This window comes from Macaca fascicularis, chromosome 7, assembly GCF_037993035.2.
Source record: "Macaca fascicularis isolate 582-1 chromosome 7, T2T-MFA8v1.1".
NCBI lineage: Eukaryota > Metazoa > Chordata > Mammalia > Primates > Cercopithecidae > Macaca > Macaca fascicularis.
In genome coordinates, this window is record NC_088381.1 from 81,996,246 (window position 1) to 82,003,929 (window position 7,684).

Consider the following 7,684-nt stretch of genomic DNA (forward strand, 5'->3'; position numbering starts at 1 on the left):
TCTTTGCGAATAGGGACAGCTTTCTAAACAGAACATGACGTGGTAACCCTATAGGAGAAACATGATAAATCAGATTATATTAAAATTATAAAACACCTATTAATTGAAGGCCACTGTTAAGTAAATAGAACAAAATACAAAGAGTGGAAGAATATGGTTGCAATACATATGTTGCATGAAAATCTTATATCTAGGAGATGTACAGAAACCCTACAAAACAGAGACAATCTAATACACAAGTTGGCAAATTATGTGAATGTACATTTAACAAAAGGGAATATCCAAATAGTTATTTGAGTAGTTATCATATGTTAAAAAGTACTCCATGTTTTATAATCTTCAGGTAAATCAAAATTAAACCCACATGAGATACCCTACAGGCCAAGCATGATGGCAATATTTATAAAGACAGAAAATACCAAATATTGGAGGGATGCAAAGCAACAGAGGCTTCGTATCATATGCTCCCAGTGGAAGTGAAAAGTGGCACAACTGCTTTGGATAACTGTTCAGCAGTAGCTGTTAGAGCTGAGCATGTCCCTACCCTGTGACAAGGCATTTGTACTCCTCAGAATATACCCAGTATAAATGCTTACCTATGTTTACCTGTGGACAACACTATTTGTAGTGGCCAGAATTTGGCTACCACCCAAATGCTAAAAACATGATATTGGATAAATATTCACACAAAAGACACTGTCAGAATGAGAATAAACCATCCACAATTATATTCACCAATATGTGTGAATCTCATAAGCATGATGGTGTGTGCAGGAAGTCAGATACAAAAGAACACATACTGTATGATTCCACTGAAGTTCAAAAGCAGACAAAACCAATCTGTGCTGTCTGACGTCAAGGCGGAGGACTAACTTTGGTGATGGAGACGGGGGGCAGCAGGGTGATTTCTAGAGTGCTTGTGCACTTCTCTTTCTGAATCTGGGTATGTGTAGTTTATAGATGTATGCAATGTGCTCTTCTGTATGTATATCATATTTCAAAGTTAAACAAGACAAAAGCAAAAGCGAATAAAGATTCCTTCCCTATCTTGCTCTATAGCCCTTTGAAAGAACATTCTGCATGTCTATTTTACATAACTGTAAAGAAAACGAAAATCTAGTCTCAAAGGCACAATGCATCTCATTAGGCTGACACATTCAGAAAGCAGGAATACACTTTCAGAAATGAAAATTCTAGTCAAAGACAATATATTTGATAGTGTTCATCATTATGATGGTGACATATCATTATAATGTAAGGGATAAATAGGCATAAATATTATAATGCAAGGGATAAATCATACTGTGATATTTACTTACTTTTGATAAATTCAAGTTTCAAGTGGTTGAACATTGTTTGTTCTTCCTATTAGGGGTGTCTTATCGGCTGCATCATGTTTTTCTAACCCGGGGTTGCTGATTTCTGTTGCTGGACACATATGAGGGCCACAGGGAAAGAGGCCTGACAAGCATTCTTGCAGATAGTGCCTGGTTCCCTAGCAGGCGTGCTTGGAAATTTTTCAATGTTTCCTCTCTCTTTTGCGAAGCAACATTAAGCAGTTCTTTTAAAATAAGTCCAGATATCTTTGTGAGTGGTGTGACCATCACAGGTGAGTTTGTCAAGGCCAGTATCCTTTGCCCTCCTGGGAAAAGGACTGCAGACCACCAGTGCTTGAGGGTCCTGCAGCCCTGGGGCTGACAGAGAGGCAGCATAGTCTAGGGAAAGCTGCAGAGGACAGGGCAAAAGGACAAGGAGGACACGAGAGGTTGGTTCAATTAAACAAAGTAGCCACTATACCCTCTATCCCTTCAGCAGCACCAGTAAGGGAAATGATCCTGACCCTTTGCAAAACACCACAACTAGTCTAGGTGGATGCTTAACTGGTGGCTGCACTAGCCTGTGCCACCCATTTCAATCTGGGCTAAACTTTTTATCTATCCCTCTCTCCTTGTGCCAGTTTTCCCAATGTTTCTCGACATCACATTAACTCCCCTCCCAGTACAATAATCGACTCCAATCTGCTATTATCACGGAAATAGAAGAGGTAAAGTGCCTGTAATAGGATCCAAATCAAATCACTTTCACTTCAGCCGGCTTTTGCTGTGAAGCCAAGGATTCCCCAGGGAGATTCAATACAGAGAAACACCTGCAGACATAGGCTGAGGCCCGGAGAGTAGATGGAACACGACAGGCTCCACTTGCCTGTAGCATCTCCTTAGTTACAAGACAGTCACCTCAGGAGTAATGACCTCAGGCAGGCTCTGATAAACTTGTGACTCAAAGGCAAAGCCAGGATCTGACTCTCACTCCATTGGATGCATCCTGGAGCAACATGTTGGTTTACAAATCACAGCACTGGGGCTGTGGTTAAGTGTCCCTCCCTGAAATACTTGCTTTCAGTGGGGTTGCTTTTGCATGAATTGGTGCTTGTTCTTTGAACAGCCTACTCTCAAGGAAAAAATTACATGCATGTGTTATTGCTCTTAAGAAATAAGCAAGGTCAAAACAAATGGAATTGAACATAATTGAGGCCTGACAGTGGGTAAGGTAAGAAAAGCCAAGCAACATTTTCCCTTGGACATTTCTAATATCGAAATCCCTCCACTTTGTCCTTCCATTGCATTTCCCAGATGGTTACAGGTTAAAGTGCTTCAGAGTGAAGCCTTTTCTTCTAGACACAAGTCTATCAGTCCACATCTATTTTGTTGACTCTCCTGATGCATATTTCTAATTAAGTAGCAATGCTGCATGCATTTATGATTGTACATAACTTCTTGTTTTGACTCAGAATCTGACATAAACTTGAGAAGAAGACCTTGCAGTCAATGCTTACTTTTCTGCCAGTGTCTGAAAGTGTTAGCTACCTAGACTAATTGATAGTTTCGGTAAGCAAGTTATCAGACAAGCAATAAGTGCAATTCTAATCTTCATTTCACAGACATATTAGAGCATCATGGTAGATATTTCCAAAGCAAATGATTCACTGAAAACATTCTCCAACAACTGCCTCCTTCCATACTCTTTTGTAGTTTTACCCTTGAACTTCATCTGAAAAGTAGACAAAAGGGTTGGATAATAAGAAAACCAGAAATAGAGTTAAAGATGCTGAGTTTGCATTAAGGTTTCACCCTTTGCCAGCCATTTGACTTTGGGCAAATATCTTAATCTCTCTAAACTTGTATTTCCTCCTTAAAAGAATTCTTTCTCCTGTGTAGTCATGAGAATTACCAGAGGTGTGGTATTTGAAAGCATTTTGTTATCTCTAAATCACTATGCTGATAAGAAATTGTAAATTTCCTGAAAGTGTTATGAGATCAAAATGTAAAAATGTAAAACAAATATTTCTTCTGTAAATGAATTTAAAAAGATCAAGAGAGAACTGTGATGGTTTGAAATATGGGGTACTTCTCAGGAATGGTTCTGCTCAGTTGAGCAGAAAATAATGCGTAAGTAAATCCCACCAGAGCAGGTACAAGGCAGTGTGCACGTGTGATTAATGTTAGTGGTAACTGGAGTCTCCATGTAGCCTTTCTGGACGAACTTTTTGTTCTTAGGACAACCAAGGCTGTGGGATCTGGCGGAGGCAGCTGGCAGGAACTGCAGTGGCCAGGTGGGCCTGAAAATAATGGTTCTAGAAAGTGGTCACTTCCAGGCTTCTTGTGGGTGCAAAGAAAAGAAGAAGCATTTCCAAGGGAACATGAAGGGATTCCCTAGGGATGAAACCATTAGTAGATTTATGCCTAGACTTCTGTATGAGCTCAGAGCCCTTAAATTACAACGTGTATCTAAGGAAAATGGTTTCATGGTGAATGTGGCTATCAAGGGAAGAGCTGATTGTTATTAACAGTTACAGCCTGTTTCCTTCAGAGGCTGTGATGCACTCTATTTTTATTTGAGGCAGCACCCCATCATGGCCTTTCAGATAATAGGAGAATGTGATGTGAATGTGGCAAGGTCAGGACCAGGCTGTATTACATATGACAGGAGGATGTAGGCACACATTAAACGAATGGCTACCTAAAACCAAGACAGGCCTGATTTTGTACAATTTATTTTTTCAGTGAAGAACTGTCATTAAATATGTAACTAGCCTAGTTTGATGTGCATTGCTTTGGAAGAAATTTTATACAGATACATGGACATGTAAAAAAATCATGTGTTCCAGAAAACCAAACACTGCATGTTCTCACTCATAAGTGGGAGTTGAACAATGAGAACACATGGACACAGGGAGGGGAATATCACACACCAGGGCCTGTTGGGGGTTGTGGGGGAAGGTGAGAGAGAGCATTAGGACAAATATCTAATGTATACAGGGCTTAAAACCTAGATGACGGGTTGATGGGTGCAGCAAACCACCGTGGCACATGTATACCTATGTAACAAACCAGCATGTTCTGCACATCTATCCCAGAAATTACAGTATAATTTTAAAAAGAGTTAAAATTAAAAAATTATGTGTTCCAGTTTGAGGTTTTGAAAACAATGATTATTTTATTCTGTCTTTCAACAATAGGCTTGTTAATAGTTTTGATTTAGTAACGACATATGTGATTTAAATATTCAAAAAGATACATCAAAAAGAAAAAAAAAATCCTGAAAACTAAAAACAAACATACCTTACTGCAAATCAAAACAAAAACACAAACAAAACAACAAAACCATAGCATCTGTCATATGCCGGGAGGCACTGTGCAGAAGCTCAAGGACCCACAGCATAAAGCACAAACTTCTGTTTTCCATGCCGTGTGTGTCTGGGCCTGTGCTGGGGAGACGTGGAGACGATGAAGCTATGGTAAGAAGATTGCACTCATGGAAGGCACCTGGTGAAGAAGAGTGCAGGAGAATCCTTGCCTGACTTCACCCTCAAGATTTGAGGGATACCTCGGAGAAGAGGTGATGCTTGAGTCAAGACGTGGAGGCAGAGTAGAAAGTTGTCAGGCAGAGAGGGAACATGGGAAAGGAAATTCCAGGCAGAAAAAAGAGCAGATGGAAGGTTATGGAGGCATGAGAAAGTATGTAACACTTTCAGTGTGTACCCAGTGGTCAGTTCATCAGAAGGGCATAAACTCATGGGAGTACATACATTACTTTACAAGAACTGACTTAAGTTCCTGATTTAAGAATGCACAGACTCCAGCAGCCTGTGACTTTAAAATAGCTAAGGTGTGCACGGGGAACAATCACCAGGAATAGCAGGTCCAGGTGGGTTGTTCTGTGGTCCTTGGTATACCTCTTTTCCTTCCTTGGCCACCCCCTTCTGTTCAATGGCCTCCCCTACTTGTTGAGCATTTAATTTGACCAGGGCATTATCACTCCATTTTATATATAAGGAACCAAAGTTCAATTACACAGAATTAAGGGATGACATAGAATAAAAGTGGTGCATTCAGTCAAACCTGTGGTTGATTTCAAAGCCAAGCTCTCAATCCTTTCCTTCAGCTTCCTCCCTGCCTAATTGCCTGGAACTTTACTCATATTTCTTAGCCATATTCATTTTCTTTGTCTCACTTATTTAAGAGACATTCCCAGGTTTGATTTCCATGATAGTGAAGACCAGCATGGGGGACAAAATCAAAATGACTGTCCCTTAACCAACAAACCATGGGTGCAAATTTTTTACAAGAAAACCAAGTGACCTAAGATGGTTCCCCAAACCGGCTTTCATTTACCATTTGAGAAACTCTTTCCATGATATTCCTATACTAGCAACTCCCATATATGAAGAAATCTGGTAAATTATGTGCAGCTCACTATTTCTCAAGTTCTATTGATGTCCACTTTTGCAACATACTTGTTAACATCCTGGGAAAAGAGAGCCTGAGCAGCACACTTTTTCTCATAGTTCTGAACGCTGAAGTCCAAGGCCCAGGTGTCAATAGAATTGGTTTCCCCTGAGGCTTGTCTCCTTGGCTTGCAGACAACCACCCTGATGTCTCTTGCTGTGTGTCCCAGGGTCTCTTCCTCTCATAAGGACACCAGTCATATTGGATTAGAGCCAACCCTTACTGAGAGGTGAAGCCAGCTGGGCTTCTGGGTCAGGTGGGAACTTTTCTGTCTTACAAGAGGATTGTAAAATGCACCAATCAGCACTCTGCAGCTAGGATTGTAAAACGCAAATCAGCACCCTGTTGCTTGCTAGAGGTTTGTAAAATGAGTCAATCAACACTCTAAAAATGCACCAATCAGCTCTCTGTGGCTAGCTAGAGGTTTGTAAAATGAACCAGTCAGTGCACTGTAAAACGGACCAATCAGTGCTCTGGAAAATGGACCAATCAGCACTCTATAAACTGGACCAATCAGCAGGACATGGGTGGGGACAAATAAGGGAATAAAAGCTAGCCCACCGCCAGCAGCGGCAACCTGCTGGTGATCCCTTCCACAACGTGGTAGCTTTGTTCTTTCACTCTCCATAATAAATCTTGCTACTGTTCACTCTTTGGGTCTGCACTACATTTAGGAGCTGTAACATTCACCTTGAAGGTCAGTGGCTTCATTCCTGAAGTCAGTGAGCCCATGAAACCACGGGAAGGAACAAACTCTGGACACATTATGGCCTCATTTAATCTTAATTACTTCTTTAAAGGCTTAAATGCAGTCAGATTGGGCTTTAATATATGAATTTTGGGGAACACAGGTAAGTCCGTACTGGTTCCATTCCCATTCCATTCCTATAGTAAAGTGTCCAGGTTAGAGTGACCAGTTGGCTTGCAGAAACAAAACACTGTGCTTACTTTAGTTACAATGATCTTTTCAGTTCCTTGAAGACCCATCACTGGCACGATCTAAATGAAAGAGAGAAGAAACGAAGGGAGGCATAAAAGTAGTGACTTCTCCATTGCATTTACGATTATTGCTGAGAATAGGACATTTCAGAACATAACAAATGGTCACCTGCACCTTTGGGGACAGGAGAGAGAAGTTGCCTTGGGGCATTCTACTTCCCAGCAGCGAGGAAGAGAAATCTGATGATAAAATCTAGACTGTAGGCCGGGCGCGGTGGCTCAAGCCTGTAATCCCAGCACTTTGGGAGGCCGAGACGGGCGGATCACGAGGTCAGGAGATCGAGACCATCCTGGGTAACACAGTGAAACCCCGTCTCTACTAAAAATACAAAAAAAAAAAACTTAGCCGGGCGAGGTGGCAGGCGCCTGTAGTCCCAGCTACTCGGGAGGCTGAGGCAGGAGAATGGCGCGAACCCGGGAGGCGGAGCTTGCAGTGAGCTGAGATCCGGCCACTGCACTCCAGCCTGGGTGACAGAGCGAGACTCCAGTCTCAAAAAAAAAAAAAAAAAAAAAAAAAAAAAAAAAATCTAGACTGTATTGGTTCCATGTTTGCTTTCACTGCTAGGAAGCTCAAAAGTGCAGCTTTAATTTCTGCTGTTTTTTTTAGCCAAGAATTCTTGATATAATTATATTTTCCTTTCCATTGTGTCATATATTTACAGTTTATATATTTTATGTTTTGGTGTACATGTTTTTAAAATGATTGTGTTTCTAAGTTGGCTTTTGGCATTGAGTGTGATGGTGACATTTAATAGGGAAGCCGGTGAGCCAATCCTGGTACTAACAGAAAAAAAGTGGAAACTAGAGAATTAAGTTTATGGGCACTTGTGTCAACATTGTGAAGTAGAAGCTCCAGAACCCCTTATTCAAGAAGGAACAGCAGAAATGTTCACCTAAAT